This window comes from Triticum urartu, chromosome 1 (assembly GCF_003073215.2).
Source record: "Triticum urartu cultivar G1812 chromosome 1, Tu2.1, whole genome shotgun sequence".
In the NCBI taxonomy this organism is placed as follows: domain Eukaryota; kingdom Viridiplantae; phylum Streptophyta; class Magnoliopsida; order Poales; family Poaceae; genus Triticum; species Triticum urartu.
The window spans coordinates 474,612,743-474,626,625 of NC_053022.1; the positions used below are offsets into that span (position 1 = coordinate 474,612,743).

The 13,883-nt window shown below is 41.4% G+C and overlaps 1 pseudogene; it reads right to left on the reverse strand.

Moving 5' to 3' along the window:
• Positions 1-7,392: 7,392 nt before the first annotated feature.
• Positions 7,393-11,101, reverse strand: LOC125532925 (annotated as a pseudogene).
• Between the last annotated feature and the right edge of the window lie 2,782 nt (positions 11,102-13,883).

Here is a 13,883-nt window from a genome sequence, read left to right on the forward strand (position 1 = left end):
GAATAATTAATAATGATGGATGCATGCATCGATTGATGCGGAGGCCGGGGGTTTAACCTCCATTTCTTAAAAAAATCCACCACTTCCAGGATCACTGTTGGTTGTGCATTAGGAACATTAGCAACGTGGATGGGGAGTGGTACAACTTCAATAGTCTGTATCCGGCACATCTCTCATTTTCTCCTCTCAGCTTACCTTGACACCATGAGGGGGCCTGGCTAGAACATCTATGTAGTAAGGGGCACTTTTCCCAGGGACTGCCCTACTGATTACAATTATTTTGGCCAGTGGCTAACTCATGATGAAGCCAGGATCATTACACATTCATGCTTTGAGGCGTGGCAGAAACAAGAGAGCAACACTGCAATAGCAATGGTCTCGAGGAGGTATCTCACAATGGGGGTAGCCGCTAGCTTGAGGAACCTTGAAGTTCCAGGCACAAAAACTGAAGTATCTAGTCAGCAGCCTTGCCAACAAAAGGGCATGCCTAATTGCCTATGATGCAAGAGGAGAGTGATGATAACCTGTAGGCGGCAACAACTATTAGCTTGATGCCATTTGAAGCTCCAGCGACGAGTTCTCATCTAGCCCAAGAAGAGAGAATTTTGACAACCATGGAGGAACCTGGCAACGGCAACTCTGAGGGGCTGGCAGAAGATGATTAGAATGTCATTTTTCTTCTTCATTCATGTAGGAACATTCTTGAACGCGAAAAGAAATTAAGTCTCCGTTCGCTGGAGCAGCTATTGTGAACTTCTGATACGATGTAATGATCTGGAATGTTGGATTGAACGTGTGTGATAATATATTTACATGAATACATTGAACTTCAGTTAAAATGAGTCTGTGCATCTCTTTTTCTCAATTTGTTGGAATTCATTTGAAATGCTACTCCTTTAGAATTGATTTCGGGGTTGGCTAGATGGCTAGATCTCAACTTCCCTTGTTGCCTTATCTAACGTAAGGTTTGGTTACCTGTATGAGAGTGGATGGGTTGCTCTATGTAGAGCATAGTCCAAAACATTTTTATGGATCTGCTCAATGTTCATATGTGGGCTGGCATGTAATAATAGGTTTAGCTTTCATCTTGCATATATATTCCGCTTTTGCATATCTATTCCGCTTTTACCGTCTCAGGTCAAATGATGCTGACTTGAGGTTGACGGTAGTCTATTTTCTCCTTTTGATATTAAGCTTTTCAATGCATAGCAAAACATTGCTAATCTTTCAACCGCTTCAGGTGCATATGTGGGTATGTCATATTACAATCAAAAAGCAAGCTTCCTCGTTTTGTAGTTTGTGATGACACAGGTTGCTGCTTTGCAGAAGACCCAAAAGGGATATCTATGAATCCGAGCTATCTGATAGGTTGCTAGTGATCGATAAATGGCAAATTGGAAAAGTTGTAGGCAACCATGTAACTCATGAAGAAAGAACATGCGCTGATTAACGAAGCACAAACTGTCGCACTTCCATAGCTAGGAATTCTCGCATCTCTCCCTCCATGCACTCTATCTGGTTGGGAAAGTTATATTGGACTGATAGCCCACTTAATCTGAAAGTGGCGTTTCATTCGTGCAATCCACATGATGCGGCATGGAGGAAGCATGGACAGACAGCTGCACCCACAAGGTTCAGACTTCAGAGTTCAGACATCACAACCGAGGGAACCTGCTACCTGCTCCCATTTAAACTTCTCGGTTCAGCAATTTCTCACAAGTCACAACCATGTGAAAGTTGCCAGTAGGTGCAAGGTTACAGGCAAGCACAAATATGTGTCTCATCAATTAAGCACAAGACATGCTCCCTCCATCAATTTTAATTTCAAATGGCACCCGTTGGGCATTCATTCATAGTGCTACCGTCCTAAATAAGATGTCACGGGAATGTCACGTCGTTGTTTGGTGATAAGCATAGGTAGCAGCAACTGAGGAAGCCCGAGCTAGCTAGCTAAAAGATTCTTGGACGGTCATGCGTATGATGGGACATATATGTATCACCTGAGGGATATATATGTTGCTTATGATGGCACTTCTAGAAGTTCTTATGGGCAAGAAATAATACATTGCACTGCTCCCAAAATTAAAGTGGTAGATGCACTTTCTCTTTCTAGATCCGGTGATGACACTTCTCCCAAAATTAAAGTGCTAAATGCACTTCTCCCAAACACCAAAAATTCTCTTCTACAAATCCACCATCATGCAATCTCGCTGCCTCTTGTCGTGGTGATTTTTCCACACTTCCATCCTGTATAAAACTTCCTTATGGTCAGACGAGTGTGTTCTACACACAATCGAGTCGAGTGGAGATTAAACGAAAGTCACAGGAATTAGCAAGGGAGCAATGGAGGGGGGGAGGAGCTCGCAAATATTGGGATCCTAGCTCCCATGAAAATACCCATGCACATCATAGAAATTATGTGATGTCTCCCCTGGAATCTAGATCGTCGCCTCCATTGTATCTCCTTCCCCCACTTGTATAATCTCCCTCCTCCTCCCTCCCTCCCTCCCCACACCAAACAACATGCCAGAAGTCCACCCCCAAACCGCCACCGCCCTAGAGGGAGTCTTCCTCCTCCATGCCCTGGTGCTTCAGCGGCGTCGCCCGTACCTCCTTCCTCAATTTCGAGAGCTGAGTTTTAGGACCATGGCTCGGCCGCACCTACGGTCAACACCCTTGGATGTAGTACACCTCCCATTGGGATATATATGGGCCCTATTAACATTCAAATTTTTGTGATTCAGTACTCTTTAAGTTAACCCATCATTTACGTTGGCATTCAAACAGTGAGTTTTTTTTTCATATTGCTTGTAGGCCTTCTCAGGCTAGACTTCCAATGTGGCACGCCTTTCAATAATATTGTAGCTCACAAGCCCAAGAAAGAAAATTAAAAAAGAGTCATGTTCAGGCTTCCCAATAATAATGTAGCTCAGGGTGATATGTATGCACGAAAAAAACATAACAGAAAAGAAAAAATAAAGGAAAATAAACAAACAAAAAGAAGAACAATGAAAAAAAACAAAAAAAAGAGAAAACAGAAGAATAGCAACAGTAGCAGCTACATTACCATGCTAAAGTTTTGATTCTCTCTGGAAACTATTGCTGCCTTTTTTTCTTTGCTCTGATGCACATAAATTTCTCTAATTGAAACATTCAAAAACCGATTTAGCTCGATATACTATCTGCAGCGATTGTTGAGGCATCCATGCAAGTCTGGGCCCATAGCCATTGTGCATCACGAAGCAATAAAGAAAGTGTATGGACCAAACTTGATTATTTTAGTGATTATTTTATTCTAGCATGCAGTAGATCTTATTAGAATCTATAGGCCTGCTAACTATCTTTTGACCATTCCCGCCATGTTTTACCTTGGCCGTCAGGCACAAATCCCAAGGATGGGGCCCAACAGATGTGTGGCTTTGAGCGTAGGTGCGGCTGCACCATGGTTCTATCCAACATTTTTGCTCAATTTCGGGCAGTGGCTGGCGAGGTACGAGCAGCTTCCAGTACTCCGGTGGGTTGATTGCTTAGTCCCAGACCAACATCCTCAGATTCTGCTCGCTTTCTAGGTCCGCCCCGGCTGCTGCTCTGCTATGAAGAAAAATCTTCGTTTTCCACAAACAAAAGCACTTCGTTGTTGCACGGCCGAGTACTAATAGCAATTTATTTTGGCAATAGCCAGGGGTTCAATTCAACGGATGCTCAGCTCGGCATGTGTTTTGCTGTCTATTACCCTCAACAAATTTTGCAGAACCTTATTTTCTGTCAGTTTGACTGAATTCCCCATGCTCTACATCCGGAGCCCCACCTTCTGTGGGCGGATTCGCCCGTCGCCGGCTAGCTAGGGAGTGCTTGGATTCGAATCATGCCGACGAATTCTGCCGTTTTACTAGTTGTTCCCGACGGATCTGAGCTTTTGTAGCTATGATTCTTGTCCATGCTGAAGGTGGTTGTGTATTTATCCGAGTTTCTGCATCTCCAGTTCTAGGGCAAAGTTTGAGTTCCATGTAGCTGTAATTCCAGCCACGCCACAACATTTAGTTAGCTTAGTGATAGCCACAACAGCTTTGCAGCAGGGAAGTTTTAAATGTTGCGTGTTTGTCATATATGTACAACTAAATAACTGAATATAATCCTTAGTAATTTTCGTTCTTTATTGCCTTACATCTTAACTAATAATGGCAATGTACGCAAATTAGTACATAGTTCATTATTGGTATTTACTAATATGAACATACCACGCACAGATGATGATGTTGTTAGCTGATATTCTAATTGTAGAATCGAAGCTCGCTAATTTACTACTTTGGCTGATAGTAATAGAGTTACAAGTTATAGCACCTTTTGGTTATTTGAAGTTTGTTCCGTACTGCACCTTCTGGTTTGACCTTGGGAAGGACTTTCACTTTAATTTTGGTCAATTCACTGAGAACTATAAGCTGAACTTGGTATGTGTATGCACATTTTAGAACCTGTTAGTGCTATTGTGGAAGTTCACATTTAGTATCAAAACTTTACAACACCAGGCATAATCAAACTTATAGTGATCTTGAGATTTTATGAGGCATTTTGCACAAGCAATATAGAAAAGAAAAGTTTGGAATTTAACATGTTACAGTATTTCTTTCATTCAAATTTAAGTTGCACGGAAGGTCTACCTAGTATAAATGCAAAAATGAGAACTTGCTTCACATATAAATCCATCAATAATATTTTAGTTTGGAATATACATAATTATTAAGGTTTTGATAACTCAAGGGTAAGCAAGTTGTTATGGAATCCACTTATGAATTCATGGGGTTGCAGGGACATAGAGTTTGTGCATTGGTTCTTATTAAACTGATTAAAGAAATTTTCCAGGTTAACAGCTTTCCCTTGCTTCCAGTTTGCATGTTCCATAAGCTTCATTTGTTGTGATGCCATCAATGCTATGGTCTACATTCTTTATTCTGGCAGTATGTTGTAAATTGGCAAACTTATGCGCATTATTTCCAGGAATTGCAACTCCACCATTATTTCTAGAACCAATGTCTCTTTTAGTTGATAGGTTTTAAAAAGGACAAGGTATGGAACCTTCAATTTATGTCATATTAGGGATGAAAATGGAGTGAAAACTTTCCGCTTTTCCGGAGAAAAATGGAAACAGAGAGGAAATGTGAGAACAGAAATGAAAATTTGCAAAACGGAAATGGAAATGGAATTTTTTATGCGGAAACGGAAACAAAAATAAAACCGTGATTTCTGGTGGAATAGACGTCGAAATGGAACTTTCCGTTTCCGTGAATATGGAATTTCTGTTTTTACCATAGGCCTATGGCTGCATTGTAGCCCAACCACCAAACAACACACAATGACACATTGACGAGAATGGCCCAACTTCTACTACCACATACGTACTCAACTAGACCCTACACGCAATTGTCCAGCACTACTAGAATACTACGCTAAGTTGCCGACGTAATCATATCACTACTAGGAAAAGGGCTATAGATGGAATTGACACTAATGGCGCATCAGACATATGGTGCGCCATTACTATATACTAATGGCGCACCACCTGTTGGTGCGCCATTAGTGTGGAAGAAACTAATGGCGCACCAGGCACACGGTGCGCCACTAGTAACAAAATGTTTTTTTTCATTTTTTCAAACAAACTAATGGCGCATCCTGGCAGAGTGCGCCATTAGTAGTTAGAACTACTAATGGCGCACCAGCCATAGAGTGCACCACTGCTGTATTTTTTTTACTTTTTTGCAAAACTACTAATGGCGCACCGTTGCATAGTGCGCCATTATTAGTTTAAACTAGTAATGGGCACTTTTTTTTTTACTTTTTGATATCATGAATATTTTTAAATTTCATGGGCACTTTTTGAATTCATGAATATTTTTTCAAATTTGATGATATTTTTTCATATTCCACATAAAAAATATTGAATATTCATGAGGACACTCGATCTCGATCCCCTCCCTCTCGATAGCTATCCCCCTCGCCAGATCCCCCTCGCCGCCGAGCACCCCCCGCCCGCCGACCCCCCCCCTCGCACCCTCCCCCACTCCACCGCCGCGACGACCCACCGCACCCTCCCCCGCTCCACCGTCACAAATGAATGCAACTAAAAATCCAAAAAAAACAAATTTTTATATTTTCAAATAACAAATTTGATGATATTTTCAAATAATAAATTTGATGATATATTTTCGATTCATAAATATTTTCAAATAACAAATTTGATGATATTTTTAAAAAATTATTACTGTTTTTATAAAAATTTATTACTGTTTCATATTCATATTCATTTTCATATTCATATTCATATTAATTTTCTATTAAATTATTAGATGCAACAAAATAATAATAATAAAATCTTACTTATGGCGCATGGCTGGCTGGTGTGCCATTGCTATCTAAAAAAAGAATACTAATGGCGCACCGTCTCGGGATGCGCCATTGCTATAAAAAAACATACTAATGGCGCACCGCCAGGGGGTGCGCCATTAGTAATCTTCCCACCTAGTCGCCCGATCCCTTCGTCCCTCCCGCTCGCCAGATTCATTCCCCCCTCGCCAGATTCATTCCCCCCTAGTCGCCCGACGACCCCCGCGCCCCGCCTCGCAGTCTCGGTCCTCGCCGCCGACGGCCTGCCCCGCTCCTTCCCTCCACCCCGAGCGCCGCCGCCGCGCGTCACCACGGCCACCGACCGCCCCGTCCTCCGTCGTCGTGCCTAGGAGCTGCGCCAGGAGCAACACCATCATCACCTTCATCGCCTACGTCCACGGATTGGAGCCGGGTCATCAAGGATCGAGCGCATCGACCTCTTCTTCCTCATCACCGACCACTGCTTCTCGGCGTCGATCCGCGCTACCCCGACCACCCTCGGCCTCGCCATCTCCTTCCCCAGCTCCGCGGTGAGCGTCTCCATCGATTCCCTTGTTTTTCTCCTTGTTTAGTCACCGTTTGTGCATGCGGGCTCATGCTCACCGCGCCGGCCGCCCCTCGCTGTACATTCTCTAATGTCCTTACCTGAAACTGAATATAAAGTCAGTTTAAAAGTCAGTCTCCTGATCTGAATATAAACTTTATCTGAAACTGAAATTGAAACAGATGCAGTCGTAAAAATTCAGTTAAAAATTCAATTTTAGAGCTTGGCTCCTGATCTAAATATAAAGTGTACGACAAGCTTATATTGCAAGAAAGTTTAAAATTCAATCTAAAACTCAATGTAAAATTCAGTTAAAGTGATCTGAATATAAAAACTCTTGGAGTAAAAATTTAGTCTAAAAGTCAGTTAAAGTTTCAGTTTTAGAGTAATTTTCAGTTTGTAAAACTGAGAAGTGTATTTTTTTATTTTGAAACTTAGTGTAACTATTTTCAATTTTGATGGAAATCAGTCTAAAAGTCAGGAGGGGGATCTCTGTAGATTGCATATACAGATTTCTTGAACAGTGCTATTAATTACAAACAGAGCAATGTTGAAAATGAAACAAAAGGAATTGGAAAGCCAGAAAGATAGGCATTCTGTTGTAAGTAAGCTAAGATAAAAAAAGTGTTTACTTTAAGTAATTATTTACAACAAGCATTGTGTAGGAAAATGTCATGCAGGCTGTAACTTGAACTTGAAGAACTCCTTAGATAGTTTTTTAGTCTCCTTATACAAAGCAAGCTGAAGTTTGAACTCAATGTGCTGTCATAGGTGCTGTGCTGTCAAAAATTGTATGTGCAATCTCCAGAACAATTATGCTTATGTGAAAACTGTATGTGCAATCTCCAAATGTATCATCATAATGTAGGTGCTGTGTTGTGTGATTCTTCATGCCGAGAACTTCAGCTTTTTCAACTTGCTGGACTATATGTTCATTGGTACTACTTGTGATGCTGCTGCTGTACTACTTGGGAATTTTGTCAACTTGTGATGCTGCTGCTGTACCCCGAGAGGCCCTTGAGTTGGCCGGAATGTCGATTAACTTCCGTTCCGGCAAATTCGGGTACTCCATATGTCCTATTTTCAGCAAAGGTCATGCTGAAATTTTCCGTGAATTTTAGCATGACTTTGCTAAAAATAAGACATATGGGGTACTTGCGACTAATGCATGGGCCGGGGTATCTTAGTACTTAGTTAAGTAGGATCAACTGCCCCGCCATTCTTGCTGCATTAAACCATAGGTGGCAATAGAGCCAAGTGATTAGGCCCAACTTAGAATTCTCATTAGCATCGATAAACCCTAGATGATAAACCCAACATAGGTGGCAATAGAGCCAAGTGATTAGGCCCAACCTAGGGTGCCTCGGCATCGATAAACCCTAAATGATAAAAACTTAACTTGGCTTCTATAGGGTGCCTCGGTGTCGATGAGAACCTAAATGATGTACGCTTAGGCTTTTAGGGTGCCTCAGCGTCGACAAAACCTAAATGATGAAAGCTTAGGCTTTTAGGGTGCCTCGACGTCGACAAACCCTAAATGATAAAACCTTGGCTTTTAGGGTGCCCCGGTGTCGATAAGAACCTAAATGATGAAAGCTTAGGCTTTTAGGGTGCCTCAGCGTCGACAAACCCTAAATGATAAAAGCTTAGTTTTTAGGATGCCTCGGTGTCGACAAACCCTAAATGATGCAGTTTTGAATTATGAACGTAGGATATGTCGTCATCATCATCGGGCGATGAAAGTCTCCCGGGGGAGTGAGACTGGTGCCACGACGATCGAGGTCTGTGCGACATGCCTCACCTGGACGATGATCGGCGCTTCAGCATTAAGCTCGAGGAGACCTTCGAAGTTGAAACGGTACACAACGACGACAAGTGTTATTTTCATAATTAAGCATGACTTCAACTATTTCAACGTGTAATTTTCATCTTTTACAATTCGAGTATAGCTTATCCCATGCCATGCAAGACGCTATGTCTTGGAGAGGATGGATTTTGAAGACCATGAAATTTCTGAAACAAAGAAAATTCACCTAAGGACTCATCTCGATGTGGACTTTGAAGTAAATCTATATAATTCTGAGAGCGTAACCCATTTTGGTTGCAAAAATTGGGAAGCATTTTGCAAGATGTATGGTTTTGATGAGGGTATGCTTATCACCATGGATCATGGTAATCCTGACATCAACCAAGACAATATGGACATTTGGGTCCTTGTTGATACGCCTCCAGTTCTACCACTATGTGAGTTTCTCAAACATAGTTATTAGCTAATTTATATTGTTTATTTCAAAATAGTTGACAGCTTATTTCCATTGACAGCTTATTTTTATTGTTCAAAGAATGTGCGGGAGATGGTAGACAAAACCCACTACACCGATGGCTCCGAATTAACAACTTACAAGGAGAAAAATCATCTGGTCGGATTTTGTACTGACATTGAGAATTACAATATCCACAATCAAACTCCTCAACATTATGGTAAATACGTGCCACTAGTGCATATGTTCAACTACGGTGACTACCATGGAGATACCCTGGTAAGGTTTTTACTATTACGACATCCGTGCATCTTTTGCATACTTCTAAAACTAGTACATCATTGCTAACTATGAAGTTATTACTATGTTTTTCAACAGATAATCCCAGAGAATTGTGTGCCTCAAATGATGTATCAGAAAGGTAGTCTTAATGTTTTGAACATACAACCAGGTCATCCTACGAATCTCAAATGTCCATACAAGATTTCTAAAAGAAGTGGAGACATGAAAATCAAAGGATGGAAAAAAATGTATGGACAGTCGTAAGGAGCTTCTTGGAAGCAAAAGGAAGCGAAGCGCAAGAATTGGAGACAGGATGTTCTCCATTCTCCATAATGGAGAGTCAGGGTCTATATTGTTTTATGCTATTTTAGCTTAAATAGGGTATTTAGGTCCTGCCTAATACTGATGATCATGTGCTAAGAACAATTAAGTAGGGTTGGTTCGATGACTATCAAGATGATGATCGTATGACTTGTTATGAATAACGAGTAGAAGTTGTATGATGATGATTAGTAGGACTTGTTAGGATTAGTATTACTTCCAACAAACTCGATACTCGCGGTCTCGAGACTTGTAATGTTTTATCTTTGTTCGGTCTTTTGAATTCGGAGACTAATATAATGAATTGTATTTGGAGACTAATCTTCTATTGTATTCGATGAATCTGCTGTTGCTGTGTGCTACTGTCTATATTCTGTCAAATAATATATTTTGTAACCTGTGCAAAAATCAGAAAAGTAAAAAAAACCTAATATTCATACTAATGGCGCATCACTACAGAGTGCGCCATTAGTATGCCAAGTATACTAATGGCGCATCCATGGGCAGTGCGCCATTAGTGTGCCAAAGCACATGGTTAAATATGGCCCTGGGAGGCATACTAATGGTGCATGGTGTTATATACTAATGGCGCACTAGGTGGTGCACCATTAGTAATAAATACTAGTGGCGTGATACTAATGACGCACCAGTGATGCGCCATTAGTAGGCAAAACTGGTGCGCCATTAGTAGGCCTTTTCCTAGTAGTGTATTATTTTGTAGCCATGATAACAATTCTTTAAATTTGTTTGTGTTGTGTGTATTTTTCTGTGGTTCAAGGGGATTTTAACTTCTGGTAAACGACCACTTCTGTTTCTGGGTCCCCTTTGTATTCGCTCTATGTTTGTTTCCGATAGTATCCGTTTCCGGGGTTTCTATACTTGTTTTCTCTTTTCGATGCTGCTTGTCGATGATGTTGATCCCATCATAGTACTGCGTCTCCACTACTCTTTCCCGTTCACATCCCCTCCGTCCAGCACCAGCTTCTGTGCACGAGAACGCAACACGCTTACATCGATCGGTTCAACAGTCAATCAAACATCAGAAATTTGAATTCCGGGAAAAAAAGAGAAGAAGGCGTCAACCTAGGGCTTGGCCTCGAGATCGCGGAGCCCGCGGAGCCCCGGCGGGTCATCTCTAGTGGCCACCTCGACAGTCCACACAGCCCGCGCCATCGTAGGACGGGTCGCTGTGTGGCGGCTTGACCGGGCATCTCACGGCGACGCTATCGAAGTGCCTGCGTGCCTTGGCCTTCACCCGCGCCGCCTCCTCCGGCGGCAAGTGCGGTTCGCTCCGTGCCGGCCACGTCGTCGCCATGTCTTCCCTCCTCTCTCGTTGGCTCGCTCGGTGGTCACTTGAAGTCTCCGGTTCCAATCCGAGCGAAAATGCCAAACGAAGGCCGAGCTCTGCAAACACAATGACTTTAATATTGAAAAATTTAAATTCATACTTGAAGTTTTAAAATATACACATAATTAAAGACATAGCATACATATGTGCAAATTATCATGATGAAATACTTTAAAATGAGAGCTACACAAAAAAATAGCTTTTGAGCACATGTATTGTTGATCCTCATAGTTCATAAAAAAATTGCGACTTGTAATTCAAGATATTTCATCATAAAATTAGACACACATATACATTAAATCCTTGCATACCTGTATATTTTTTCAGAATTTTTTGAAACTTAAAGGTACAAAATTTTGAACTTTTCAAAATAAAGACCTCCATCACTACTGGAATTGAGTTATACCCCGAGTGCCACGGATACTCAGCAAAGGGCCTATCCCCGCCGACAAAGCCTTTGTCGAGTGTTGGACTCGGCAAAAGCCACATGGTGTACACCTCTCAGGCAAACAGGAATTTGCCGGGAGCTAGGACACGGGCACTCGGCAAAGAGTTTACTGAGAGTCAAACAATACAACTCGGCAAAAAAGAAGTAGCTAATGGACAACAGATGGGGACGGCAGTTGCCACGTGGCGCATCTTTGCTGACTTGGCTCTCGGCGAAGACCCTGACACCTAGGGTACATGAAAATTCCAGTAGTGCATGAAGCTCGGCCTCCAAAACACTCTAGTTGTGATCGTTATCCTAATCTGCCCTTGTTATGCTGAGATTGGGACGGCTAGCACGTGGCGAGCTCGGGAGGCGAGTGATTATTCACGTGGGATCGGTTGGTTCATCCAGAGAGTTTCCTATTCAATCATAGAGAAATATAAAAATAAAATTCTTAAAAAGAGGTAATGTTTGTTTTCCTGCCAGACAAAGTGCTTCGTCCAACCTTACACGCCCCCTCCCTTTTCTCTCTGTTTTGATTTTCCCCACCCTGGTGTTAACACAACCAACCGATATAGTGTTAGGACCATATCTCTCTTATCATTATTATGTGGATACATGATACAAATCTCACTAGAGATTGAAGGAGATATAGTTTAGGATGGGACAGAAAACCGCACTTCTTTAGACTAAAAACTTCACTTCATCGGACAATCAAGTGCACTACATGATTTTCTTTTTTGTGGGACATATTTTTTTTCCTAAACGAGGTGGAGTGCACTTCATGTCGAGTGTTGGTGAACCACAAGACTATGAAAAGTGAACCCGGAGACTACCGTAAATGGGTCGTACTGCATCACACAGAAAACCACACTTATTTAGACTAAAAACCATACTTCATTGGATAGACAAGTGCACTGCATGATTTCTTTTCTATGGGACGTAAATTTTTATGTGTCGTTTTGATAACATTTTTCTGCATTACAATATGAACAACATCACACGGCCGACCACACTGCTTCAGAATGAAAACCGCACTGCATCGGACGGGCAAGCGAGCTGCATAATTGAACTGCATTACATTTTTCTAAGTTTCCATAATAATTTTTCTGCACTTCAAAATGGTAGTAAGTGAACCGAGATGCTACCGAAATTGAACCGCATTACTTTTTTTTATTTTCCGTATTTTTCTGTGGTTTTTACTTTGGGTCCAAGCGAACCGCAACACTCTTAAAAGTGAACCACAACACTCTATGAAAGTGAAACACACAACTATTTTTTAGCATTTTAAACTTGTTCAACAAACACAACGTAATTTTTTTTGCAAATACATTTTTTGTTCAAATGAAGTGTACTTCAAAGTCCTTTGGAGTGGACGTTTTTAAAGACCGGAGTGCACTGCATTTTCCTTTTTCTTTTTTCTCTAGAGTTGTGGTTCCCCCCTAGTGCACTGCATATATATGTTTTTGGTTAGTAATGAAATACATAGTGCGAGAACGAAGCTAGTGGACTGCATTTTTTTAAGCACGATACACATCACATCGCGTTGTGGACTGCATGCTCACGGCACCGGCTCCACCACCGTTGTGAGGAAGCACACACACGAATTCAGGCCTCGCCGAGCAGTGCTACATCTTGAGCACTGCACTGGTTTTCAATCCAGTAGGAGGAAAGGGTGATCCAGCAAAGTAGCGTAAGTATTTCCCTCAGTTTTTGAGAACCAAGGTATCAATCCAGTAGGAGGCCACGCACGAGTCCCTCGCACGTACGCAAACAAATAAAATCGTCGCAACCAACGCAATAAAGGGGTTATCAATCCCTTCACGGTCACTTACGAAAGTGAGATCTGATAAATAAAATAAGATAATATTTTGGTATTTTTTATGATAAAGATGCAAAGTAAAGAAAGCAAAATAAACAGTGCCAGAAATATAGCTTGTTGATGGGAGATTAATATGATGAAAAATAGACCCGAGGACCATAGGTTTCACTAGTGGCTTCTCTCGAGAGCATAAGTATTACGGTGGGTAAACAAATTATTGTTGAGCAATTGACAGAATTGAGCATAGTTATGAGAATATCTAGGTATGATCATGTATATAGGCATCACATCCGAGACAAGAAAGATTGAACCCAAAGCTAAACTGATAATTCGAAGAGACTTGCAAAGATAACCAATCATACATAAAAGAATTCAGAGAAGATTCAAATATTGTTCATAGATAAACTTGATCTTAAACCCACAATTCATCGGTCTCAACAAACACACCGCAAAAGAAGATTACATCGAATAGATCTCCACAAGAATCGTGGAGAACT